This window comes from Corvus hawaiiensis, chromosome 2, assembly GCF_020740725.1.
Source record: "Corvus hawaiiensis isolate bCorHaw1 chromosome 2, bCorHaw1.pri.cur, whole genome shotgun sequence".
Classification (NCBI taxonomy): Eukaryota; Metazoa; Chordata; class Aves; order Passeriformes; family Corvidae; genus Corvus; species Corvus hawaiiensis.
Genome location: NC_063214.1, coordinates 1,226,361 through 1,253,813, shown reverse-complemented (window position 1 = coordinate 1,253,813; position 27,453 = coordinate 1,226,361). Strand labels below are relative to the sequence as shown.

General features: G+C 46.0%; 2 long non-coding RNA genes across 3 annotated transcripts; one reads left to right on the top strand and one right to left on the bottom strand.

Annotated features, from left to right (window-relative positions):
* Positions 1–905: 905 nt before the first annotated feature.
* Positions 906–27,026, top strand: LOC125322122. 2 transcript variants are annotated; one of them, XR_007201850.1, is made up of 4 exons: positions 906–1,800; positions 10,464–10,522; positions 21,903–22,100; positions 25,240–27,026. It is a non-coding gene; the product is annotated as an uncharacterized LOC125322122 (long non-coding RNA). The 2 variants fall into 2 exon arrangements; XR_007201849.1 differs by lacking the exon at positions 25,240–27,026 and having other exon boundaries at positions 21,903–22,571.
* On the bottom strand, positions 4,668–6,843 carry LOC125322121. The gene is made up of 3 exons (XR_007201848.1): positions 6,472–6,843; positions 6,145–6,268; positions 4,668–4,823 (listed from the first exon to the last, which is right to left on the bottom strand). It is a non-coding gene; the product is annotated as an uncharacterized LOC125322121 (long non-coding RNA).
* Positions 27,027–27,453: the final 427 nt, after the last annotated feature.

Genomic DNA, 27,453 nt, shown 5'->3' with positions numbered 1-27,453 from the left:
AGGAGTGACAGGGTAAGGGGGAATGGCTTCAAACTGACAGACAGTAGGTTTAGATTGGACATTAGGAAGGAATTCTTCCCTGGGAGGGTGGGGAGGCCCTGGCACAGGGTGCCCAGAGCAGCTATGGCTGCCCCTGGATCCCTGGCAGCGTCCAAGGCCAGGCTGGACGGGGCTTGGAGCAACCTGGAATAGTGGAAGTTGTCCCTGTCCATGGCAGGGGGTAGAATGGGATGAGCTTTAAGGTCCTTTCCAACTCAAAACATTCTGGGATTCTATGATTTAATTATAAGGAATTATTGGAAATCCCTCTCGCATGTCTGGGAAACTTTACAAGCCACCCCAAATTTCCTTAAGTGCATTTGTGGGGAGGGGACAAGCCCACAGGGACACCAATTCCAGGGAAATGCTGGGAATCTGACCCACGTGCTTCCCTGTGTCCTGTGCACTGGAGTGGATAATAAACTCACTGAAGCTGCTTATTTCAGACAAAATGTTCCTTATCCAGTGAGTCAGCAACATCAGGCTGTTTCCATGTGGAGCTGGAAAGCTCATCCACACGGGCTGGGAGAGGCCAAAGTGACAGATCTGAAGATGGTGCAGAAGGGAAAAAGAATGAAAATAAAGAGGAATGGGAGTTCAGGGCAAGTCCCAAATCAAACAAGCAACCAATCTGACAAATCCATGTAGCAGTTGACTTGCTCCCGTTGTCCCATGTACTCTGATGTGACATTGGAAGAAAAACTGAGCTTTCTTTCCTGCCGGCACAGTTCTGCTCTGTTACAGCGGGGATTCTGCAACACGATGTATCAAACCAGGAGTCCCGTGGAAAATAAATAGATAAGGACAGGTTCTTGCTAGCTGTTTGCTAGGTGTTTGCTAGGTGTTTGCTAGGTGTTTGAGAGCTGTGTGAGAGCTGTCTCTCCCTGCAGCCGCCCGGCCGGGCTGTGCCGAGGAGCTGAGGCCGCCCCGGGCCCGAGGGCCCTTCCCGCGCAGGGAGCACAGAGCAGCCAATGGGAGCGGGGCTGAGCAGGGGCTGGGAAACCCCGTGCCGCCCTCAGCGCCCCTCGCCCGGGGCTGCGGCATGGCGGGGGAAAGGGGCCCCGACACTGCTGCATTCATCACCTTCAGCTTCAGGGCAGGGAGTGCTCAGGCTTGTGGAAAGAGGAACTGTCCTCACGCTGTGTCCTTTGCTGCCCCTCCGGAGCAGGAGCTGGAGAGGGAGCAGCATTCCCGGGGCAGCTGCTCAGGGGCCTGTGCTGCTGCACTTCCGAGCTGGTAATTAGTGAAACACTCTGGGAGCGGTCTGCAAGAATGAGCTGCTCTTAATTAGCAGTGCGTTCGTCACGTGATGTGCAGAGATCGTGGAGAGGCTTCAGAAAGTCTGAGACTTAGTCCAGAAATGGTTCAGGGCTGTACTGGCAGCCACGTTATTAGGCAGGTTTTTATTATGTATCTTTAAACTCATCGCAACGTCTTTCAAAATGTTCTGGAAAAGACATAATCCCATCTGTTGGATCACCCAGAGCAGGTGAATAAAGGAATGATGAGCCTTCACAGCCTTCTTTGCACCGTTTCTAAGTGTGGGAGCACTGACTACAAAGTTCTCCATTGCTGGTTTTGACTGGCTGAGGTAACCAACAAATCCCGAGGAGCTGCTTTCCATGGAATCACATGCCTTGGAGCAGACAGCCATTTATAGAGCTCCAGAAAAGACCGAAACTGCTGTGGGTTATTGCTGTCCCCAAATACCCTTCGTACACAGGACATTGGAGTCATCTTTGCAGCAGCGGCAGAGCAGTGGTGAGTGTGACTGGAACCCCAGAAGCAAAGCGCACACTGCTCATGTGGGAGCTGGCAAAAAGCTTTCCCAGGGCTCTGTGGACATGCCAGGATCCCATCCACGCACACATCCATGTCTCCATCCCTGTGCATGCATGTGTGCGTCTAGTGCTGCAGTCCTGTGCCTAATAAATCCCCGTGGCCCTATAAAACCCAATTACTAATGTGTTTAAAGTAAAAGATGAGTGTATATTTATAACCATGTGTAGTATTTTATATAACACTCTAGAACAGATGTCCAGGGAGCAGCAAAATTTTAATTAAGGTTTTCTCATTGCTTTTGCTGAGGAGTCCAATCAAAGTCCCACTGAAAGACAGGAGTGAGACATTAAAAAAACCCCACACAGTGGCAAATGTTTACATGTATTTTATAACTCATGCTGTAAAGGACATCTGTGGCTCATCTAGTGCAAAAAAAGCCAAAACTATCTGGTACGAGGCTTTGTTCTACTTATGCTTCCGTGATGATCGTGCCATGAGTAGTGTGGAAAAACCTTCAGTGTCCTGGATTTCTTTTTGTGTTTGTCCCATGATTTATCAGCACTTTATAAAGAGGCAGAAATATGTTTGATCTCTGGGTTGATGCATTTTTAAGGGACTTTCTCAGCAACTCCAGCTCTGCTGGCTGAGGGCCTTGCAAGTTCCATTGAATTTAAACCACCTTTGGGCACAAATAAACCTCATGCCTGGTTTGCAAAGAGGGGCTTGAAGGAAAAAGTATTAGGGGAGTTGCCCATTGTCCCTGAGGGTGTCCCTAAGTGGACACCACAGTGGCCTTCTTGCTCCTGGGAGCTCCCTGAGTCAGGTCAGAGATGGGAGACAGTGGGCTCCTCTTGCATGTGGAAAAGGAGATTTTCCTGCGTTCCGAGGAATTACCGAGCTGGTCCTAGAGGCTGGAATAATGCTGCTGGAGGGCATGCTTGGGGTTCTTTTCTGCATAGTAGGTTATCTCCAGACCCTTGGCACCTTCTCCCCCACTCCATGCTCAGTCTGGGAGCTCTCCTGGTTCCTTCTGGTTGGGGAAGCCCTGAAGGACTGGGCTGGAGACAGGACAAAGGGAAAGAGGAACAACCACACTGTTTCCACGTGCCTTTTCCTTGCATGCTGAAGCTGATCCAGACTGCCTGTGAGCCAGGCTCCCCAGGAGAGCCATCAGTGTGCTCCAAGTGGAGTGGGAGAGCACAGGAATCATTTGTTTGCTGCCCTACTGCAGTGCCTGCTCCATTATATTTAAGTATTATTAACTATGATTAAGTGCACGATCAGGAGACAGAGCTGCTTTCATGAATTGCCTTTAATATTCCAAAAGGCTGCTGTGATGGTGCTGGAACATCACTGTGTGAGTGATGGGATGGAAATCAATTAACAGGTGGAAAAATAGGCTGGTACGTGAAAAACTCTCTGAAAAGGGCACCCACTTCTTCCTTGGGATCTTACTCATGAGACAACAAAAGGGAACCCACACAGATGAAGGCTGAACCATTCATTTGGAAGTTTTTAATTTCTTCCCTAAGGGAAGCTGCAGAATATTTTTAAAGTGTCTACAGTGTTATGAATCCGCCCTTTTTGGTCTCAAGTATTTGTTTTTATAGTACATCTTACATGCTAGATGCTGATTTCCCTGGATGGCTGCACCTCAGATCCTGGTGGGGCTCAGGGAGGGCATCCGTGGTGTGGCCCTTTGCAGTGAGATGGACAATCTTCTCTGCAAACTGCTGTTTGTAAGGGGGACCTAAAGCCTTTCTCCATTGCTTTTCCTTTTTTGGCTCCTGTGTTTGCACTTGTTCTATGAACTGGGCTGTTTATGAAGAAAGCAACTTCCACACCTGTCCACAACTGGCTTTCTTTCCAAACTCCTCTCCACTGCTTTCCCTCTGTGTTAACCCGGCAAGTTAAGTTTCTGAGGCTATTTCCTAACTACAGAGAAGGTGACAAACACCTCCTGAGATGCTCTGGATGTTGTCCTTCCAGACCACTTCCCTCTTTTCATAAGATTTTCGTTGCTGCTTCTTTTCTTTAGCACGTCCTGCTCTGAGAGCTGGGATCATTCCTGGCTGGTGCAGTTTGTGCACCTGGAAATCACCTGGAAGTCGGCCCTGTGGCACGTTTGCAGGCAGTTTGTCACTTCCAAGGCACACACAGGACACTGTGCACACCTTGCAGCCAGTTCAGACAGAAGCCATGGAGTTTGCTCCTGATTTCCCAGGCATTTGGCATCTCAGCAGGTTATCTGGGAAAATTGTTGTCTTTCAGGCAGAGTTATTAGAGCTGACAGTGCACCAAAAATTAGTGACATCAGGCATCATGAGGACACAGGGGTGCCACATCCCTGAGGAGCAGCTGTGTCCGCAGGGAACTTCCATGGCCTTGCCTGGTTATCACCTCAGGCTGTGACGGAATCGTAGGTGCTGACGTTTGGAGAGAGAGACGTTTGTAATTTCTCTGGCAGAAGCAGGCCACAGTCACTCAGCAGGAAAAAGAGTGGCATTTCCCCATCCCTAGAAATGTGAACGCTTGGAGGAAAGTGCGTTCAGCCGGATCTGCGCACAAGCCAGGCTGCGGGGGAGCACGGAGGATCCATGGCAAAATCCCCTCTTCCTCCGTGCACTCATTCCTGCCTCTTCCCCTCCGAGCCCTGCTGCTCCTCCCCCTCCCCGTGCCAGGGATGCCTCCCGGACATACGCTCCACATTTGTGTGGCCACAGCTTCCCAAGTGCACGACACTTAACAAAGCAAGAGGAAAAACACTAAAAAATAAATGGGCGGCAGATGGCCTGATAGGACAAAGCTGAATCTGAGGATTAACCAGACCATAATAAAAGCTGTCATTACAGGTTGTCATCATTGGTGAGTTATTTATTAGCTCTAAACAGTGTTCCCCTCAGACACCAAATGTCAAATGTTTTAATATGCAGGACCCAAATCTTCCCCTTCCAGCTGCTCCCATTTCATCCTGCCAGCTGTACAGTCTCATCTTCCAGGACCTGCCAAAGAGCCCAACATTAACATACCTTATTATGCACATTATTTTGCCAATAGAGGCCAGATGAGGCCAAATCATTCTGATAATAAGCCCTGCTGTCATTAAGTGCTATTATGCATGCTACTGTTTATCCCCAAACCTTCACAGAATATTAATAAGGGCATGCTTGGCGTTTGCTGCAAGGATTCTGGAGTGGACGAATTTGGCATTTTTTTGGACCTGTCCGCAGTCTGAAGGGATGTGTGGCTACACCAGTCACTTCTGTAACTCAGGAGAAAAATATGGGGTGCCTGGTATGCAAAATATTTCCAATTCTCAGAAGATTTCTTTCTCCTTTAAAAGGGAATCGTGGTTTGGGGTTTTGATTTGGATCCTTAGAAGGAAAGAAAGGAAGGAGAAAGGAGGGAATTGCGTGAGGATGATCCAAATATCTCATTCTCATTTTTTGAAAACCTGTTTTAAGGTCAATTTGAAATGAAAATGTCATTGTGAAATGAGGAATGGAAGATGCCAGGGTGAAAAATGGAAGCTGAAACATTTCAAATTCTCTGAATGTTTTTTTTTTCCCCCACTGAAGCAATGTATGATACTTTGACCTGAAGCTGTGACTAGCTTTGGTTAACCTAGAACTACATTTTTCTGTGATTTTATTGCTTGGGAAAAAATAGTCACCTGCTTTAAGTGTTCTGGCTTTTGAGGAGGAGGCATTTATGTTATAACATTCTTTTGACTGAAAGTTTCAGCTGTTATTGGAATCTTCTGATTTCTTTTCTCTTTTATACTTCTAAAATACAATAGTTTTTCCTTTTCCTGAGCATTTTGTGCAAGTCTTCTGACAGTTTTTATGCAGCACGATTTCAACAGGGCAGTAGCACATAAAAACAGGGTGGGGGGAAAGTGCCACAAGCTCTCCGTTGTAATATGACCATAAATTCCAGCCTCATTTCAGTTATGGGTGGCCACTTCTGATACCTAAAGGTTAAAGCCTCCCTGGCAGTGATTAACTAGACAGGATCTCAGCCAGATTTCAGTACTTGAGCAGTCACTACTGTGGAAAATAACTTGAAATCTTTCCCCTGACCCTTTTGTCAAGCTGTCACTGTCAGTGATTGATTTCAATTCGTGCAGAGCCTGGGGCTGTCTCCTAGCTATAATTGCTGCATATAAAATGTGCAGCACTGGGCAAGTCAAGGTATATCTCTGCACTTCATGATCTCCTTTACACCCAAGGGCACAGGGAATTGGACAGAACCCACGGGAATGTAGGACTGAGCTGTAGAGGGGCTTTTAAGAGTCTCAGGGAGTTAGAGAATTCCTCTTACCTTATTTAAAAGTTAGCCAGAAAGAGCAGAGCAGAGCAGCCCTCGGAGATGGCAGCGTTGCACATTCACAGTCACAGACATCAGTCTGGTGGAAAGCAGAGTTCTTTTTGTTAATCCAGTCCTTCTGCTCAAAGAGAAAATTTGGGTGTTAACACTTTTAGGACCCTTTTGCAGAAGCTGAGCTGATGGCATGAGGCTTGTGTCACATGCTGGAAAAAAGCAGGGTAAGAATTTTTACTTCAGCTAGTCTGCAGTCTAAAAAAATCCCACCAGAAAGCAGGCACCTGCATTTTTTCAACAGACAAATGGTTATAGATTAGAACATACCTTTAAAATACCCAACAACCTCTTAGATAACATTTTCTGTCACCAAACAGAAAGAAACGCAGAGCACAGGCCTAAAATCAGAGTCAGAATAAAGGACCAAAGTATTTTTAGATTGTCTGGGTTCCCAGCCTAAGTGAGGGAATGACTTCAATCAAATTTAGCCAAGCCCCAGCCATTCTCTCTGTGGTTGGTTTCAGCCACACATGTCCCATCTTGGAGCAGCCCTTCCCAAATGCACACAGACAGCTTTGTTTACAGCCTGGGAAGGATCAAATGGTCTCCACTGGAGGGAAGGGAGAGGAGAGGAAGGCGTTCTCCTCTGAGTGATCCTTGCCTACAGAGGAAGCTTTATAAGTTCACAAGCAAGGGTACAATATGTTCAACATATGTCAGTTTTTCCTCCCAGCAAGAGAGATGAATCACCTGTTTTCTCTGGAAGGGAGATGTTTAAATCCTCTCTGTTCATGAGGAAGAGGGAGCAGCTTTCTCATTGTGATGCATATTAGTAACAATCCCAGCAAGGAGTGCCGCCCTTGGTGGTTGATGCTTCACCACTGCTGCTGGCAGAAGGGACCTTGAGGAAAGGCTTGTTTTCCATGAATAATGCAAATTGTTTGCAGTTCCAGTAATTCAAGGCCCAGGGTAGGAAGTTTGCTTCATTCTGCTTGGGGTCACACTTCCTCCCCACGGGCACTGATGGAGTGGCTGGGAGCCCACTGCAGGCTCCAGAGGAACTGTGTCACCTGGGGGAAACAGTCTGGCTCTTAAACACATGAAATTTGGGTCTGGAGAAGGGGAAGACAAGCAACACATCTCCCAGGGAAGAGGGATTTGAAAAACACCTACAGCAAAACACGCACGTGTGGACTTCAGTCCCCCCCGCTCAAGAAAGCATTTCAACCCAGTGTAATAGCAACAGCTCATGGGCTTAAGGGCTTGCTAAAAGCCAAGTTTCTGTCAGAAAGTCCCCAGAATAAGTGTGGTTTGCACATCAGGCTGCAGAGCTAAGGAAAACATTGCTGTGTAACCTCAAGAAGAGCTATGGAGGCTCCACTGTAAATCTGATACTTGCAATTATTTCCATGATGACAACACCCACCAGCCTTAGCTGGAACATATTTGTGCTGGGGATGCTGCAAATGGGGTAAAAAAATGCTTCTTCCTCCGGAGAATTTGTGAGATAAGTATGTGACAAGGCAGTGAAGGGCAGAGGGAGCCCAAGGAAACCTGAAATGATTTGTCAGGTGGAGGGTTTCATTCTTTATGCCACTTGTTGATTCTTAAAAATTGCAGCTCCTTTCAGCTGTCTACACACAGCATTCTATGGCAGAGTCAGGACAGCCCCCAGGCTCATTTTACTGCTTGCTTTGAACCAGCTTCTTTTGAAATCGTCATATAAAGGGGGAACATAATTCTTCTCCTGCCTGGCAGGAGCAGGGAGAAATATGACTTTGAAAAGGCCAAATAGTTTAAACTGGTTTTGCAACCAGCTTTTCTTGGTGTATGAATTGGTCACTCACACAAGGGCAAACGTCCTGCTTGCACCAAGGTGAACGCACAACCCAAGGCAGGTCAGGCTCCCTCAGAGAGCAAGTTTGTCCTTCATTTTTGTGTGAACAAGGAATAAAAACTATCTAAAAGAGCACCCCGGGTATTCAGTATTGCAGTTTGCTTCTGGTCACACAGCAGGGCAAGAACTGGGAGTGGAGTGCAAAAGAGAAGTTGTTGCTCTAAACTCAGATTGAACTGAAGTAGTTTAACAAGTGAAAATTAGTGAAGTATCCTGGGAATAAAAATATGGAAGGATTTATCGGGGAAGCAAGTAGTTAGAGCAGACTTCAAAGAAAATCTCTGCTTTGTGATTTAAAGTGTGTCCTATACTCTCTAACCCTCTGATCCCTGGAAGCAGAGATGGTTTCTGGGGAAGGAGCACATTTGCCCAGCCCTGTTCTGTGCATGCCTTCCCCACACACCTGTGGACAGGCAAGGTGAGCTCGTGGGGAGCCTCCATGTGTGGATGTACAGCAGCTGCTCTGCTGCCTCATCCCAGAAACATCCCTGTGCTGGGTGCTGGGACAGTCCTTCCCTCCACACTGCTGTCAAATACTGAAAGTTTTTCCTCTTGCCCTCATAGTTTTGTTCATTTAATGATTGTTTAGTCAAGGTCCAACTGTTGATTAGACTGAAAGCTTTCCTCAACTCTCAAAGTATTTCACTGTGCTTAGAAAAAAGGGAAGATAGACCCCACTGGTCAATCAGAACCAAGCTCCTGCTGATGCCTTTTAGCTGTCTGCACCACATCCTGTTCATGTCAGCAACTTAAAACATCTACTACTCATTTTAATCCTTTGTAAAACATGGAAGGGAGTGTGGTGTACATAATGCATGACCTAGATCGTTAAAGTGTTAGGAATTCTGTTCCAATAGCTCTGAGATCTTAGAAAATCCATTTGCTACAGGCAGAAGAAGATAAATCGTTCCCCTGACTAATTCCATCGTGTCCCTCTGCTTGTCACTGGGACGCTCCCCACACTGCCTTGGCCTGAATGCTCGCGGTGGCAAATTTCTCACAGCACTTTGAATCCTGCTTAAGAAAGTCCAGAAATATTCCAGAAATATGCGAAGTAAATATTCCAGCTTGTGTCAGGATCATTTGGAAGATTATTCTTGTTTTTAAAAGTATTTCTTTTTTGAAGTTGAAAAGTTTAATTGTGGCCCCAAGCACAAGAGTTGTGGCAAACCCCGAGGCTGTTCTGCCTTTGGATCTCAGACAGCCTGGTTTATTCACACCGTGTTTTCCTTTCCCCGTAACGGAGAGGTAAAGTTATTTAAGTCTGCTTTGGAATTAAAGAAAACATTTTGCTTTTGCAGCCTGACAGTTTATGAGCATTGAGGTAAATGCACAGGCAGCACTTCAGATTAATACCTTTATTATCAGCTGGGATGTTTAACCTGCCCATGGCCCCACTGCTGCCCCAGCCAGCTCCGAGCCCACGGTGGGGAAGGAGGGAATTTAGGTTGCTTAAAGATCTTTTTCAAGATTAATTTTGAGTCCATCTGTGTAGCACAGTCAGTATGATCTCTATCTTTTATTACCAGAGGAATCTCAGATACAGTAATTTAAAGCTGGGCTGTTTGTTTAAAAACAGTTTGACTTTTTAGGCTTCTTCAGTCCTATTTCCTCTTCATGTAAAATTCATGGCAGGGTATTTTAAAACTCTGCCTTGTACCCAGGTGTGTGATTCTCGTGCATTTCAATGCATAGGGGGCATTTTTCTGTATGGAAAATCAATTGAGTTCCCTACAGAAAAGTTCAAGGTTTAACATGTACCCTTGCTGTCTGTGGAGGTAACACAGCGGGAACGGAATATCCTGGGACGAGTTACAGGGATGTGGTCTTAAGTCCTTACTGGGACAGAACTGGTGCTGGTTGCAGTCAGGCTCTTGGCAGGCAAAGGGTGTAACGCAGAAACCACAGGCTCAGAAATTCTCCAGAAATTATCTGGATTTACTACAGTGCATTTGCTCAAGCTGATAAAGGGCTCCATTTGCAAACCCGACCTAGAGTGTCAAAAATCTTCTGTGTCTACTAATTCACTTCACGTGTACACACCAACATTTTACAGAGTTGTAACTTCTCCTGCTTGCTATAAATCTCTTTAGAGGGGATCAAGTTAGACACACTGAGAATTCACAAAGCATGTTGAAATGCTGGCCCCGCTAAAATGAGTGGGAGTCTTGCCTTTGGCTTCTGTATGTCCAAGATCTTACCCACAAAGTATAAAGAACAAGAGGATTTCTTTAGGCTTTAAAGTGTTTTTCTTCTCCTTACTGGCATTTAGAGTTATACAGCACTTTTTGAATATTATTTTTTTAAACCTGATTTTGCCTTGCTTCAACGGCAAGCAAAGACGCTGTTCTGAAGTGTGCTCTCTGAAGAGAACTGAGTGCCTAATCTACTAATGAACTGTAATTATCCTTTTCTTCAATAGAAATTGCACTTACCCCTGAGCCTCGTGGGTTGCTGATTCAGAGAAGAAGCAGGTTCTGGGTAAGTTTTGTACATTAGTACGTGCACAGCAATACCTATACATGCACACATACCAACAAAAATGGCTTTCCCGTGCCTATCAACTCATTTATCTGACTTGTAGGGCAGCAGAACAAAAATAAAATAGAACTCATAGTAATTTGGCTTTACCACAAATTCCTGTCAGTCTGCTCATTGTGTATTTTTGTCCACTTTCCCCTGTTTTCTGTGGCTTGAAAATTCTTAGTGTCAGCCCTCACTTTGGGAAGACATTGATGTAAGTCCTCAGTCACTAGATTAGACATCTTTGTCATATGTGTACAGCTAACAAACATCCAGGAATATCACTCAACCAGTTTCTACGTCGTGCTCATCCTGAATTCCTGTTACATGTCTAGATAATTTTATTTACTCTAGGAATAATCTTCAACAGAAATTCAGTTGAGTTATTGCACAATCTGGGTACGAAAGTCTCTGCCTCAAGTTGGACTTGCAGATTGAATTAGCTGGTTTGTCTCGGAGGAGAGGCTAAAATAAGGTCAGATCACCATTGTGTGGAGCTCAGGAATGCACTGGCTTCGCTGTGGTGGTGGAGGGAAGCTCTCCAAGCTCTCCAAGCTCTCTGGTTCCCTTTGATGTGCCCGGTTTCCCTGAGTGTACACTGGAGAAAGCATCACTTCCTTTTGGGGAGTCCTGCCCTTTCCTGTTTCAGATGCCCACGTTCCAATAAATCCCGTATTCTGCCACTCAGAATCCCTGGCTGCCAATCCAGATAGGTGCAGTGCAGTCACAGACAGATTCCTTTTCTTGCCAGTCCACCTGTGCCTACTGCACAGGACCAAAATTAGTATTTCCAAGACCAAAAGCAGCTTCAGGAGTAATTTTTTTTGGAGGCAGTGGCACTACATTCTCCTTTATGTGGCTCTTCCCAAAGAGCTCTCTTTAGTCCTCATTCCTCATAAAACATGACACGGCAGGGATGATCTGGATGGATTTTGGAGAAGGTTTTTATCTACTTCAGACCCTTTGTGGGAGTGTTGGCAGACGGGCCTTGCTGTGCCAGTGAAGATGAGTCCCTCATCTCCCTGTGGGAGAGTGATTTGTGTTAACAGAAGGACACACATCCACAGAGTGATGTGCTTCCTATTTTATTCCCTTTGTCCTCAAATTAACTCTCACAGAGAGGCCTCAAGTACTTTCAAGGCCAGCCAGGCAGGGCTGCGACTTCCCCGGGCTGTGTGCTCTGAAAGTGGAGTCACTATTCATTTACTTGTGATCAGCCCGGCCTAAAAGGGGGACTTCATTACTTACTAAGTCCTTAAAATAACCTTCTTTATTTGCAGTCCCTTCGCCTGCAGAGATCATTTGGGCCCATATGCAGCTCTGTTTGGTTTTAAGTTTCCATTTTGTTTTTAAGAACAAGAGGTCTCACATGCCTAAAACAACCTCCTTCCCCTCCCTGCTCTCATTAAACCAACTGACAATTGACATGTTTAACTTTGTCAATGGTTTTTTTTTTTAAAAAATCATAAAGTTCATGGCAGGTTTATGTGTGGAAAGACTCTCCTTTCCTCAGAGAGCCAGCTGGACCAAAGCCATATCAAAAACTTCCTGTAAGGAAGACATAACTAGAAAGGGGAGAGGAATTTTTCAGTGCCCCTTTCTGCATTAAAAGCAGCCCTGCAGCTGAGCAGGCCTCTGCAATGTCACAGCTGTCACAGGCTTGAAAGCACTTCCATGGGGACATTTCTGCAGGCATACAGAGCTGGATGGAGAGCAGGGATGTGGATGGAGAGCAGGAGGCAATTGGGAGTTCCATGTCCTCCACCACATGACACAGAGGAGAGCACACGTGTGGTAGCAGACGTGGGATGGGACACTCAGACCCTTCTATTCAGTAAATCTCCCTTTGCACACCCTTCCTCTCCTGTGGCAACGTCTGACCGAGGACGTGAGCCTGGATTCCATCCCTGCTCCGAACGTTGCCTGATGTGCAGCTGCATCCTTCCACCACACATTTGTGCTGTGTGCAAGGTTGCTCCAGAGGCCATCGGCATCAGGGGGAGACTTCCCAGCAGCATCTACAAGGTTTTAATCAGCCCCAGGGTGAACAGCAGAACTCGTCACCTGATGGTGCTGTTGTGTCTGCACAGACAAACATGCCCTGTGTCCTTCCTTCCGTGGGTAACTCACTGCAGAACAGGGACAGAGGAGGCCTCAGCTTTGTGCAGGACATCTACGCACTGTGCTCTGTGCCTTGGCTGGGTCCTAAAGCATAGACCTGCCCGAAGCTTGACACTGGGTTCCAGCCAGCCAAGCACAGAACAAATCCTTCCTCTGGATGACCTCCTCAGCCTGGTATTTGAATCACACTGGGAGAAAAAAGAAGCCAGTTAAAATTTGCCAGGAAAAAGGAAAATAAAAGTGTGATGTAATGCATGTGCTGACTGGACTGCTCCTCCCTGAGTTCTCATGGCAGGTGTCAGCACACACAGCAAGGCCAGGAGTGTCTGTGTGCTGCACGTGCTGCAGGAGCTGGCTTGGCAAAACCAGCAGCACATGGAGACTCCCATTTCCTTGGCTGCCCCTCCAGTGACTGGAGCTCAGCACCCGATTGTGGCTGTTCCAGCTTTAGTGTGTTCCAGTTCCACGGTGCTCCCCGTCACAGCCCAGTTTGGAGGTCGGTGTGTAGGCTCTCTGTGTAGGATCTGTGCTCCTCCAGCAGAGAGCTGGGCTCACTCTGACTCACTTCACAGGGCTCGTTGCTTGTGAACAACAAACGTGGTGGAATCTCAGCTTTCTTGGCCGCTTTAAATGGGTGATGTCCTGCTGGGCAACTTTGAGATGAAGGCAGATACATGGTGTGCCTTCAGCTGTGGTCCCAGCTGATAGCACCTTCCCCAGGATGGGATTTATTCACCCACACTGGGTACAAAGCCCCTTGGAAGAATCCACTGTTAACAACTCCCGAGGCTCAAAGATAATGACAGCATGGAGCTCCTTGTCTCTGCCATGGCAAAGAAAGGTCCAAGGTGCAGGTCTGTGGCCACTGGAGAGACCCAGAGGTGTTGAAGGCTCTGGTGGCAGCTACACAGCCCTTGCTGGCAGGTGAAGAGCAGGGAGAGTCCTGTGGTGACCAGGGACACCACTGTGCTGAAAGCACCAACGTTAGGCAGGCCAGGATTACCACAGGACTTAAAGATCCCAGCTCCTTCAGATTGCATCAGGCTGGAATTTAGCAAACAAATAGGATAGATCAGAACATGCACGCTTGCAAAGTATTAAGTGGTATCTTCATTGCAGGACTTGGCTTTTGCCTTTCCTTGGCATCGGAGCTTTGTTTTACGGGGCTACAAAGCACGGGTGAGGGTTCTTGGAGGTCCAGCTTCTCTGAGATTTGAAATGTTAAAGATCTTCCAGTCATTCCTCCAGTCCATTAAACATTCTTTTTCCCTTTTTTTCTTGCTTACATCTGGCTGAGCAGGGGGTACATTTCTACATCAAGGCTACCCAAGGCCTGTCATTCCATGCCTGTGGAGATGGCACGAATGCCATCCCAACACAGCATGGGCGCAAAGGCACAGGGACAGCACTGCGGGCAGGGCACTGCTGAAAGGAGGCAGGTTTTAGAGGCACAAAAGGTGGAGATGTTTGAGCACTTTGACATTCAGGGATTGTTGCATAAAAAAGAGCAAGTGGAGAGCCAGACACTGAGGCAAAAAATCCAGTTCCTGTTGTTTCTGTTCACAGAGGAGCAAGGGGAATGGGTTTGCCTTGTTTCTACAGCAGCATGCCCAGCTCCAGAGCAGGGCAGGGGACTTGGAGGCCCCAAAGCAAGAAGGAATGTGTGAGGTGCAGCAAAGGAGATTTCCCTCACAGGGCTGTGGCCAGGACCTGCTGAGTTAATCTGTGGTGGTTTGCCCTGGACTCTGGTGGGAGTTTCAGTCACTGAGCTGTACAAACCAGTAAAGTTCTGCTCAGCCTCAGTAGCTGGCTTTCAACTCACTGACGTTTTGTGGTGATACCATTTCTCCTCCAGACCAGCTTCCAGGATTGTATTACTGGTGCTGCTGAAAATGTTATTTTCCCCAGAAGTCACAGCAGGGATCAGAGAGGAATTCTTAGCATCCAAACCAAGATGCTCAGTTAACTCAAGAAAATCCACCCCTTTAAAAATCCCACTTTAAAATCTCATCTTTTCATGCGCCAGAAGTTTTCAAACAAAAGTAGTTATTGTTATCATGGGTGTCAATCTGTTCCTTCCTATTAGCTGGAGACACCATTGAGGCAATCTGTTGTCTCTGATAGGTAGAAATTAAGTCAAAACTACCCAAAAGCTCTTCCTCCTCTGTCTTGAAGAACCTGGATGAAAAATCTGTTTGGATACCTCAACGGTGCATCCCCAGCAATTCCTTTCTTTTTTTTTTTTCTGATGGGAGAACACCAATTCAAATTGGAAGTTCCTTATACATAAGGGAAAGCACTTTACAGGCTTATTTCGAAACCCACAACTTCTCAGCATTTCCCACTTCGCCTTGGAACCAATTTACAGCTGGAAGGGCTGGGGGCTAAAACGCAGGTAATTCAACAAGCAATTAAAACCAACTCAATTCTACATGCAGATGACTCTCAAAAGTGGTTACTAGAACTCCACTGAGCAGTGCACATAGATTTTTATGCCCAGGGGAACATCACTGAGGTAATTGCCTTTCCATTTAGAATAAATATGTTTTATTCTTTGCTGCTTTACTTGGTGTTTTAAAAAGAACCATCCATATTAACATGAAAAAAGAGACACTGCTCTCCAGGCAAAAAAAGCCTGAAAGTACTTGTTAAACAAACAGAGCATCTGCCATGAACATTAACTGCTTTGTAGCTGATTTTTGTGGGTTTTTTTCCCAGTCTAAGCAGAGTTCATCTGCGTCATTTCTGGACTCTGTGCAAACTCAGGTACCTGACAGTATAAGAATAAATATCTTATTTTTCATTCACCTGTTTTTCATTTCACTCACTTATTTTAAGCTCCTCTTCACAATTTTCCACCTAGAGCATCATTCACAACCGTGACTAACACTAAGTCATTTTTGTTGCCTGCATATGTTGCATATTTTACAGCTTGTGGGGAGGTTTTAATCATTCATAATATTGGTTTGATTTGAATTAAATCTTTCTGAATGTGCATGTTCAAGTACCCTTTTGCTTCCAATTATTGAAAGAAATACCTACATGTTACCAGGCATCCCCTCTCAAAATAAAAACATGGATGCAAAGGGATGGATGATGGGATGCAAAGGGAAGAAAGGAAGGGGAAGGCTTGGTGTCTCTAAAAGGAGAAGAGCAGAAAGATGGAAAGAATTCAAAGGGAAGGCAGTAAAAAACCCACCAGATACAGCTTGATTTAGTACTGGGGGTACACCAGAATCTCCTATGGGGATATTTTTGATCTGAGAGCTGGCTGGAAGGGGCCTGAAAACTGTAAGCAAAGAAATTGGCTTTTGCTGTAGGATTTCTGCTGGGTTCAGTGACACAGAGCTTTGTCTGTCATTTGCAAACAGACAGGTTTCTGTCACAGATCCCCAGTTCCACCATCAGTTACTCCTCCTCTGATTGTTGCTGAGGGCTCAGATCAGAAGGGCTAAGGAAATACGGAGCAAATTCCCCTCTTGCTGTGGGAAATTCTGTGGGCTCACTGAGTACAGGGCTGGAAGGGTCCTCAACAGATCAATCTCACAGCTTAACGCAAGATCAGCTGGGCTTAACCCCCCTGACAGATGTTACTCCAACTCGTTCTCAAAAACTTTCCCTGCTGCAGCTTCCACGGTTTTCCAAGGCAAGCTGGTCCAGAGTTTGTCCAAAGCTCATTAGGAAACTTCCCTCACAATTAACCTAGACCTTCCCTTGAGGCCATTAATTCTTCCTCTGTGCCCTGAGCACATGAAAGAGCAGTTTATTCTTTCCTCTGTGCAGCCACCTTTTATGCATTTGAAGATTACTGGCATCTTTTCCTTCATTTTTCCTTCCTTTAGCCTGAACACTTCCATTCCATTCCATGTTTCCCCACAGGTCTTGTTTTTGAGACCCAGTTCTCTTTGAAATAGTCTCCACTTCACATCCTTCTTGGAGAACAGTCCCTAAATCTAGACAGAGCAGACCAGCCAACACTATGACAATCACAGCAGTGTGAAATGATTATTTTTGTTCGTCTTAACTCATGGTGTTCCTGCCTTCACCTCTCACCAGTGGGTGCCTCTTTCTCAGCAGTTGGTCATTACTGATCCAAGTTCATCCTGCAGTCACTAAACCACCGAAACTTTTCCTGCAAAACCACTCTGCAGGTGGTTGTTCTGCCCAGTGTTTGTGGGGACGGCTCGGGGCAGTCTCCCAGGCTGATAGTGAGTGACTGAGAAGTGTTATCTCACCACCTTCCTCTTCCTTCCTCTATTTTCGGAGCTGTGGGCAGCGGACAAGGCCACTGGCTGAGCCCTGGCCTGGAGTTAAGGTGACTGAACAGGACGTGGGAAACTGCTGGCCCAGAGAGATAAGGACAGATAAGGTGAGGGAAGTCACAGATAAGGGCTGGATTCTGCAGGTGGTTAAGGAGGTGCTAAGTGAGCAGTGGCCAGAAGTCACAGACAACTGGAGAGAATCCCTCGGGGAATAGGACCCTGCAAGGGCAACGATGCCCAGGTTACCACATCCAGGAGCACCAGGTAAGGACGATATTGCCCCGGGACCAGTGTCACAAACACCAGCTTTGGTGCAGAGCTCGCAAAGCTGGGCCATGTGAAGAAAAAGTAATCAGGGCTGGGTGGAGAAATGGGGGAGGAAGAAAGCACAGCACAGGAGAAGGAAGGGTTAATAGACGCGGGAAAAGGAGGATAAAGAACTGCATGCCAGGCTGTCCTGAGCTTGATTACAGCTCGTGCAGGGCAATGTCCCAAACCTGCTGCCCTCATCATACTACGGAAGCCCACCCTGCCTCTGTGGTCAGGAGGATGGGGAGAAGGAGGACTGCCTCTCCTGGCGAATCCAGGGAACATGCAAAGACAGGTCAAGCATGCTGCTGTCACGGGGTCCACGCCCGTGCCAAATCTGATGGCATCGCCGTCTTCCCAACACTCCTGCAGAGCTTTTTTTCTAAACTTGATCGGTTGTTTGGGCCTGTGTACAGCATGGCTCCACAGACACAGTGTGCTGCTGCGTGGGAGTGGGAATTAGAGGCCAGGAGAGGCATTTATTTAAGGCAGTGTTGTCACTAAAGCCTCCATTCCATCAAACCTTGGCTCAAGAATACAAGAAAATTATTTTATGCTGTTGCCTTGTCCCAGCCAAAATTCAGACCCTTCTGAGTGAAAAGTTATGTGTTCCTGCCTCTCATTTCCTCTCTCTCCTTTTATTCAGACGTTTATTTATCATCCCAAACCAGAAACCTGGGGATTAATTTATTCTTTGCAGAATGTAAGGAAATGTGGGGGGTTTTTTTATTTCCAAATCTTCCATGAGACAAGGAAGGAGTATTTGTCAGCTACTAATCTTTCTCCATTCTATTTATATTTGCATTCTTTCTTTCTGTGATTGCCACTTCACCCCCTGACGTTTTATTAGACAAAAATGGGAAAATCTGGCCCCACTTACATCAAGAAGAATTCGGGTATCGATTTCCATGAAAAAGCAGTTTCAAGCAGTGACCTGGCAGCCTGCACAAACCTGTGCCCAGGCTGTCTGCATGCAGGGGGCTGTCACCCTCATCACACAGCACTTTCATTTTCCTCTCATCCAGCTCTAGATCCAGCTCAGAAATACTCATAAGAATCAGTAACAGACTGAAAAGATGTGAGTCTTGATATTAACTATCTGCTTTTATAGTTTCTCTGATGTTGGCTTCAGTTACCCCTAACTGGGGGTCGTGCTTGGCTGCCAAGTCACTGAGCAACTTCCTCTGTTTAAACAGAATATATAAGCCTTACTCTTTTCCAGAGTTCATGACTCTTTTGTAAAGTGTTTTATGATACAGTTGTTATAGAATCCACCACCACAGTAACAGCTCCAGACAAGGCCTCACTGTGGGCCTGGCTCCAAGCCCATTTCCTTGAATGGAGGTTTTTCCATCGCTATCAGTGGATGAATACATCAAACTGCACCACACACCCCACTGCAATAACAACGCCACAGGGTTTGGAGGGACATGTCTAGTGACTGTTTTTTCCAGGGAAAAATCAAAGATCATGAATCCAGCCCTGTGCAGAGGATCCTCAAGGCTCATGTGCCTTTGAGGCCCTTCAAACACAGTTTGAATGCTTTTTCAGAGAGTCTTAGCAGGGGTGCTCAGCCCGTGAGCACGAGCTCAGGCACGAGCCCCGTGTAGCCATGAATTCACATAAACCTCCCAAGCAGCTATTCTTTCCCTTACATCCATCATTTCCAGAGTCTCTGCTTGTGTGAGATTTAATACTGACTGCTCAGTACTGAAAGGTGGAGCAGCCCATGGAGTGTGATCCATCCCTTTATCACAGTGTTGGGTCAGGTCAGCTCAATAAGTTGTGGCCTTGCAGTAGTAAATGGTCTGCAAAGGGCTCTGAGCTGCAGCTTCTTCTGCACTTCGGGGTGAGCGTGGGCACAGGTTCCCCACAAATGAAGTGGGAGTGTTTGGGAGAGGGTGCCACTGGAGCCAGTTAAGGAAAAAGGCAAATCAGCACATTGTATCACATGTAAAATCATAGTTCTCTGTAAGGGATGCTGTAAATCAGCTTTTGGATGTCCTATTTTTAAATCTCACAGAATACATTAATTATCAGAGGAAAGCATAATCCTGGCCTTAGGTATTTGAGGTGACTTAGCTGTTTTGTGACTGGATGCATAGTGCTGCATTCCCAGTGTTCCTGTCCCTGCAGCTTGTTCAGGCTGAGCACCTAGAGGTCCTCAGATGGGACTTTTACTGCACTGTAAAGATCATGGTTTGTAGGAAAAAATGTTAATATGTCCTCATACAGGCAGAGCTTTTGATCCCGTTCCTTTAGATTCCAATTCATCCTTTGTAGCCTGACTCCAAGAAGTGACCAATGCCAGATGCTGCAGAACAAGGACTGGACAATTTTAGAGCATTTTGGATAGAAGGAAATCTTTTTCCCAGCATTAGTTTGAAGCAGCAGTTGGCTCAGTTCTGAAGCGTGTGGGGGAAGAGAAGGGGTGAGGCTGCACTTTAATTCCCCTTAATGTGGATTTGAAATGGTGTGGCTTGTTTCCCATAAGAATGCAGAGTTATTTTCTTTCCTATTAAACATCATCAAGGAAAATATCATTGTGAACCAAAGGTTTTAGAACATTAAAAGGACAGAAAAATCTCTCTGGTGACTGCTAGAGCTCAGCTAATGCTGAGTGCCCAGTTCCCCTGGTCATCTGCTTTCCTAAAGCTCCCCTGAGTGCTCCTCCCGTGGAAGTCTCTGGTTTTCCAGCAGTAACTGTTATTCCCTGGGCCTGAGGGACTTTAGCAAATTACTTCAATTGCTCGATTTTATTTGCTGTGTTTCTGTTTTTAAAGCAAACCAGCCTGGAGTTCGAAATCCCTTTGTAAAGGACAAGAAAGGAACGAGATTCCCTGGAAGCCTGTGTCAACATGCCAAATCAATTACAGTGTAATTAGCCAGAACTGTTACTTGTTGAAATCCTGTCAACAAAAATAACTCACCCTTCCCCTTCAGATTGCTCCAGCACCTCCATCTTCTTGACAAGGAATTTGAAAGAGAGACCACCTCCCCCCAGCCCCTATCAGACTGAAGGCAGGGAATGAAACCCAGATGTGTTCATCATTACAAACAAGGAATGGTGGGGAAAAGGAGGACAAAACTGTCCTGACCAAGCCACGAAGCCTTTCCAGGGCAGGATGAGCCCCTTGGGCAGGCTGGACCCTGCTTTCCCTGGGGTAATGCTGCAGGCTGCTGCTGCATTCCCTGATTTATGCTGGCCCGGGGAGAAGGAGGCCCACTCCTGGGAAGCTTTATCTGCAATTCATTTAGGAAAGAGGCAGGTCCTCTCCTCTGACCTAATTGAAAACAGGCAGCCTCCTTCTAATTGTGCACTCTAACCAGTTCATGTGCATTAACAGAGGAAATTGGAGAGGAACAGGGTTCCGAGTTGGCATTAATTTCCTGCACTTGAAGGTCCATATGCCAGCTGTTTTATCTATCTATCTATCTATCTATCTATCTATCATTCCCATTGTTCTTTTCTCTGCAGAAACTTGACTTCAGGTAGAATACAAGCACCAGGAAATTTCTCCTGTCCCAGTTCTAGAGAAGTGTGTAGAAGGGCACTGTTTTTCCAAAAGGCACCTCAGAATCCATTTGGTTTTGTTCTTTTTTTTAAGACTAAAAGAGCTCTTAATGCCAGAAGAGTTAATATTGCTCATCATTTTTTCCCAAGGACCCTTTTTGTGTTCGGCTCTGCCTGCCCACAAGGAACACTCCAAGAAAGTGGTCAGTTTTGGTTAAAATGCTACAAAGCTGAAGGAGAGCCTTCATCAAATAGCTGACAAGAGGCGGATGAGAAATGCCCTCTTCAGTCAGCAGCTTCAGGAGGCTTAATCCTACAAAGTCATGTGTGTTCTGAATGCAGAGTTATATTAAATAATACCAAACCAGCAATAAGACTTCTAGACAGTATTTTAGGTGTGTGTTTGCAGTTCCAGGGATCAGGTTATCTTCACAGGTCTCAAGTTTTGTGAACTCTGGAGTAGTGAAATAACTTCGAGTCGTTTCAAAGTCACCACAGGGTTTGGAATCTTGATTGTATCTATGTGATCATACATTGAATGTGCTTAAGCAGAAATAGAAATGACTTTTAATTGCAATCAGGCAGCTGTACGTACCAAAGTCACCGCAATATGCTAATGAGATGCTAATCTATCCCTTTGCCTTTGCTGCAGTCTCTTTTAGGATTTTATCCCCCAAACAGGTTTTGCAACACACATATCAAGGTGGAGTCTTTTGGAAAATTGCTGCTTATCAGGTGGAATTTTGGGGAAGCAGCAAAACTGGGAGCCTCATTTCCAGGTTGCCCTGGACCACCGGAAGGGACAATGCTTGAATTATCACCTGGGCTCTTTCCAGGTCCTCAAATGCATGGGGGAAAGGGAACCTGCCTTCACTGTTATGGTTAACTGCAGAGTTATTGATGGGAATTTAAAAACTATTTGTCAGGTGGAGGTTTGGGGGGAGAAAAAAGGGCCCAGAGATTTAAAGCAATTCTGCTGGGTGCTGGCCAATCATGTGGACCAAGAACTGAAAGTGGGTGGTCTTGGAACAGATCCAGTGGAAATAGGGCCAGGAGATGGTGTCATCCTTGACTCCAACACATTCATATTTTGGCTTTCTAGCAAGGGTTATTTTTTCTCTTTATTCTGCAGTTCAACACAAACATCTCCCTCATTTTCTAAAATCCGTGGGCTGATTTGTTCCACCTGCCAGGTGCAATGTGCTTGATCAGAAAAAATCAAAGCAAGTTCCTAGAAAGAAGGAACAGACCAGGAGCAGGCCCAAGAGGAGGTGTCACACCTGCCAAGTCACCTAGCCAGGAGGAAACTTGGCTTTGGACTCTCAGAAAGGTGTGTGAAGGAGTCTTGAACATCACAAAATAAAGCAACGTGATGTCTGTGGGACCTGCCCACACACTGAGCTCTGAAATCTACCTTGAAGTGTTTTGGTGTAATGTGGGTGTAAGGCTTTGGTATCATCCCCTTAGTCTGAAGCAGAAAACTAAAGTTTTAAGCAGAGCAGCTTGACATTTGCCTAGCAGTAGGAGGGATTTAAAAAAAAAATATTCTTTAAAAAATGTGGGTTTCTTTCTTTTTTTCTTTTTTTCCAGTAGGGGTTGGGCAAGTGCCTATAGGTTTTGCAGCACTTTGGGACTCTTGCCAAAATCTGATTCCAGCTGAGTTGAGCTGTGCCCTGTATCACCTTTTGGTACTGCAGGGCCCTTCCCAGGCCATGGATTGCCAGGTGGGCCTCCCACTACTCGATTTTACCCTGGGGTTGCAAAAACATTTTAAAGATTTATAATTATAGTGACAGGACAAGAGGGGAATGGCTTCCCACTGCCAGAGGGCAGGGATGGATATTGGGAAGGAATTGTTCCCTGGGAGGGTGGGCAGGCCCTGGCACAGGGTGCCCAGAGCAGCTGTGGCTGCCCCTGGATCCCTGGCAGTGTCCAAGGCCAGGCTGGACATTGGGGCTTGGAGCAGCCTGGGACAGTGGGAGGTGTCCCTGCCCATGGCAGGGGTGGGACTGGATGAGCTTTAAGGTCCCTTCCAACCCAAGCTATTCCGGGATTTTATCACAAATAACAAAATTAGATAAAGAGCATTTCAGAAGAGTTGTCTGGATGCTGCTTAGGGCTGAGAAAATAAAAGTGATCTTTCAGTACATCAGCCAAACAAAGCAAATCAGCTCAAAATCCCTCTGAAGTGAACTAAGTTATCAAAGATTTCAAATTCATTTCTTCCATGAGGGGGAAAAAAAATCAACCCCCTCAAAAAGTCATTATTTTCTGCACAAAATAAGGCCTTCAACTTGAACAAAATGCTGAATTCTGGCCTTGTGAAAGAAAAACAAGCAAAAAGAAAAGCTAGGGCACTAAAATCTGCAATAAGAAATGTCCCCCTTTTTGAACCATTTCAGGGCTGCAAGGACTCTATGGGATGTGGGTAAATTTAGTTCCTTTTCTGCTTGAGCAGTTGACTCCCCTCTCCCAACCTTCAGGCAATTTTAGGAATCTTTTCCCCAAATAAATGTATTTTTCCCAAATAAATGTACCAGCACAGACAGTTCTCAAGACATTGATGATTCCAGAAAAACTAAGGCCACATTTTTCAATGAATTTACTATTTTTCAATATACAGGGCTCTGCCCCCGTCTAGCACAGAATCTTCTGAATATCACTCAGCCAGTGTGTTAAATGTCTATTTTTAAGTTGCTTTCCCACGCTCTGAACACCGAAAACAAGTAAGTCCAAGCATATATGGAGATCATAGTTTGGGTGTGGGAAGCCTTCTATTGACACCTTCATCTGCCTTGGAGGACCTTTGTTTGCCCTTCTGGAAGAGCAAAACCATGCAGCCACGTCTGCAAAACAAGATATTCAACCCCTGGCATCCAGCAAACATGAGCCAGAGAAGGGACGCAACATTTACGAGCTCCCAGAACACAGATGTAAACAGAATCTCCTTTAGCAGCAGAGAAAGCACAGGCCAGGCTGTGTGAAAAAAGATAGTTTTAGGTGTTGGCAGCTAAATTGGTCTTTAGATGTTGCTGAGGTATTTATAGAGCTTCTGGAAAGGGATTTGAAAATATGCCATAATTAAACATTTGAACTGGGATCATGTTGTGATAAACGATCATATGGAGGTCCCAAACACCTTAAATAGTCACTCTGTGCTCCTAAACCAGAATGTTATTGGCTCTGATCTTGATTTAATGCCCTCAAAAGGGGCTTTAAAAACAAACGTGGGACAGAGAAGTCAGGCATCAAGTTTTTATTTCAGAATTCAAAAGCCTAATGAGGTAAGGAAGCTACCAGGAGATCCATAAAAAGAAAGGCAAAAGGTTGAAGAGTCACCAGGCTTGCATAGGAGGTGGCTGCAGATGTGCATGATATACAACACAGGGCAATTACTAAACTTGCTATTTAAATGTTAATCAAATCCTTTCAAAATAGGAGCAGGAAAAAAAGGGATAATTCCTTTTCCTGTACTTCATCAGATGGCAGCGGGAGAACCCATCAGCTGTGAGGAGGCTCATGGTTGTGGAGTGCTTTGGCTTCTGTTCTGGTAATGAGGTTTTGATGAGGAATGCACTTTTTACCATGTAATGGTTTTCCTCTGGTTCCCAACGCAGATGCAGCTGAACTGGCACGAAGGGCCAATGTCCTGGTGGCAGAAGGGACCTTCCTTGGCCCTTTATGAATTCCTTTCTAGCACAGACACGTGCCACCTTTCAGAACGACTGGGCGAATTCTGGATGAGCAAAAGAATCCAGAACCCAAGTGGTGATAGACAGTTAAAACTTGAACATTTTGGCACATCCTCGCTTGGCATGGCTGCTGAAGGAACCGTAGCCATTTACATCTCCTAAGAGACCTCACAGATATTCCCTCTTTATTGTACAACTCAAAATACCCCAGCATTTTGCCTTGGGCTGGTTTTAGAGGTGGGGTGGTGGGCAGGCCTTTCGGAGTCAAATGCAGCAGTGACAATGAATGCTGGGTGCTGAAAATGCCAGTGAATTTGTCATGGGCAGCCTTTCCTCTCCTCTTGTCTGCTGGCCTTTCTGACAAATTCAGGACACTATTTTTTGAGGTGTCCATCTAGTTACAGTTTTTCTCCCTCCATAATGAAGGCTGGGGGTCAGACACTTTTCCCTGTGCCCCAAAGAGCCACTCAGAAAGAGCAAACAAATTGAGGAACCCAAACAATTCCAAGGGAGGTGTGAGAGATATGTCTTCCCTCAACGCACATGCCAAAAAAATAGCCTGACATCATCCTCATTCACCACACAAAATCTATAGCAAGAGCAAACACCCTTTTCCTTCCTCTTGGTTCAGCTTTAACTGTGCAGAACCTCATCCAAACTCGCCACAGGAGAGGTGGTCTGTGTGTATTTTCCTCTTCCTGTTCTTCTATAAATAAGCTGAATTTTGCATCACTGTCTGTTAAACCATCACTGGTTTTTTCCTTAACTCTTTGACAGACAAGCTGGACAGGATGTAGCCCTTGCTACTGTTATTTACAGCAAGTCCTTTACTCTGCAAGCAAAGTGGTGCTGAATCCAAATGAGGATATCAAATGTGGATCCTAAGGAAACCTATACCTTTAGAATATGAACAATGCTGCAAGAGCATTAAATCTGAATTCTCCTGACTTCTGTGTATAGGATCTGTCTTTGGTATAGCATCACATTCATTTTTACCCTGTCATTCAGATGCACAAACCAAACATGCCAGCATGCACATACAAATGTTAAGAGTATTGTAACTTCCTCTAAGGTTTTGTAAGCATGGGGAATAAAGCTAAATGGAACAATTATTCCAGCATAGCATTACACACAGCAGCCTCCTGAATAATTCCATATGTGTGGTGTCTCAAAGCAGTGAAATCAATCAGTCAAAAGCAACCGGTCCAGTGCAGATTGCAGATGTGTGTGTGTGTAAATAAAAAGACATGAGGGGCTTTGACCACTTCTGTGATTTTTTTTAACAGCTGCTAGACGTCCTTTGTTTGGGGTGGGCTGCTCAGTTACCGCCCTGGCTCTGCTTGAACAGCCAGGAGACTTTCACGTGTGAATTAACACGTGTTTGTGCGAGAAGCTGACATGGCGTATTTTCATTTCCCCTTAATAAGCCTGTGTATACATAGACATACATGCATGTGTGTATATATCTGTACCAAATAAATATATGCATGTCAAAGTGAATTGCACTGTGAAATGCCTGCTTGCACGGAGCCGTGACGAGGTTTCAGAGCCTGGCAGGATGTTGATGTGATCTCCAGCTCAGCACTGGAAGGACATGCCCTGAGCTCTGCTCTTTCCCCTCGTACAGAGGGACAAAATGAACGATCTGCATTTCCTAATGGGATCAGTTTGAAGAGAGCTCTGTCCAGCTGAGGGCCTCACCTCACCTGAGCTCCCTGACGGATGGAAAAGCTCAGACATGGTTTTTATGTAGCTGCTGCTTTGCTGTTCTGTTTTCTCTCTGTGAGGCAAAGCAGGGTGCAGGTCTGCCCTGGCACACCCAGCTGTGGGTCATCTCTGATCCTCAGGGCACAAGAGTGCTTCTTTCCCTCCTCTACCCTCACATCCCTCTGCATGGATGGGGCGTTTATCCCTCTCCTTGATCTCTGCAAGGGACACCAGCCCACCAGGGGATGCAGCCAAACGCCGGTGACCACTCAGCAGTGCATCATCCCTCGCACCTTGGCCTCGGTACTTCATCCAGCGCCTCCCCAAAAAACAGCTTGCAGCCCCCTGACATTTGCTTTTGGCAGTTTGAGGTTTCTTTTTTGTGGGGCTGGACTCACACCCTCAGCCTGAGCAGGAGTGTCTGAGGAGAGCTCGAATCCACATCCAAGAGGTGTCAGGCTCTTGTTTACGTGCAGGTGGGAGCACAGTTGCATCTGTGGACACAAAAGCATTCAGCCTCCAGGGAAAAGCAGCATTCAGACTTGCTGCTGGCCCCTCTTTCCTACTCTGAGCTCAAGGGAATCCACACAGCCCACAGAGCAGGTCTGGGTCTGGATCTTGCAGCTGACTGTATTTATAACACACTTAGGAGTAACCAAACCCCATTCTGTGCCTGTGACTGTGAGCATAACAGGAACACGTTCCACTTTTCCTGAGTTATCATGGCTCTGTGTGCTGTGAAGCAGTTCTGTGACAGGAAATACAATTTATGGGCTGTACATTCATTGTCTGTGAGAGTAAGACTTTATAAATAAATATATGAAGTCCAAAGGCAGAATCTGTCCTGTGTGTAGTCTCTGGTTAACACTGAGCATGTCTTGCCAGCAGCCCAGGAAGAAGCAGGGGCAGCTCGTGGGGTCAGTGTGGTGGCTGTGGTGGCTGGGAAAAGGAATCCCACCTTTCCTTATGGCAAGGTCTGCTCCCATTGACAAGCTGGCTCTGCAGCTGAGTGTTTGTATGTGACTGTCACATCGCCCTGACTTCGTGACAGGAGTAAGCTGGTTTTAAGGCATTTTCAAAGCAGTAACCACAGGATATTTTTAACTGACTTGTGCTTCCAGGAAAAATATAGTCACTTTTATTTAAATACAACCTGAAATTACTCAGCCCACATTGATAGGGCATGTCAAGTGGGATGTGTAACGCCAACATGTCATACAAGCATCATGACATACCTATATATAGTGGAGCATCCATTTCATATGAAAATCCCTGTGCTGAGCA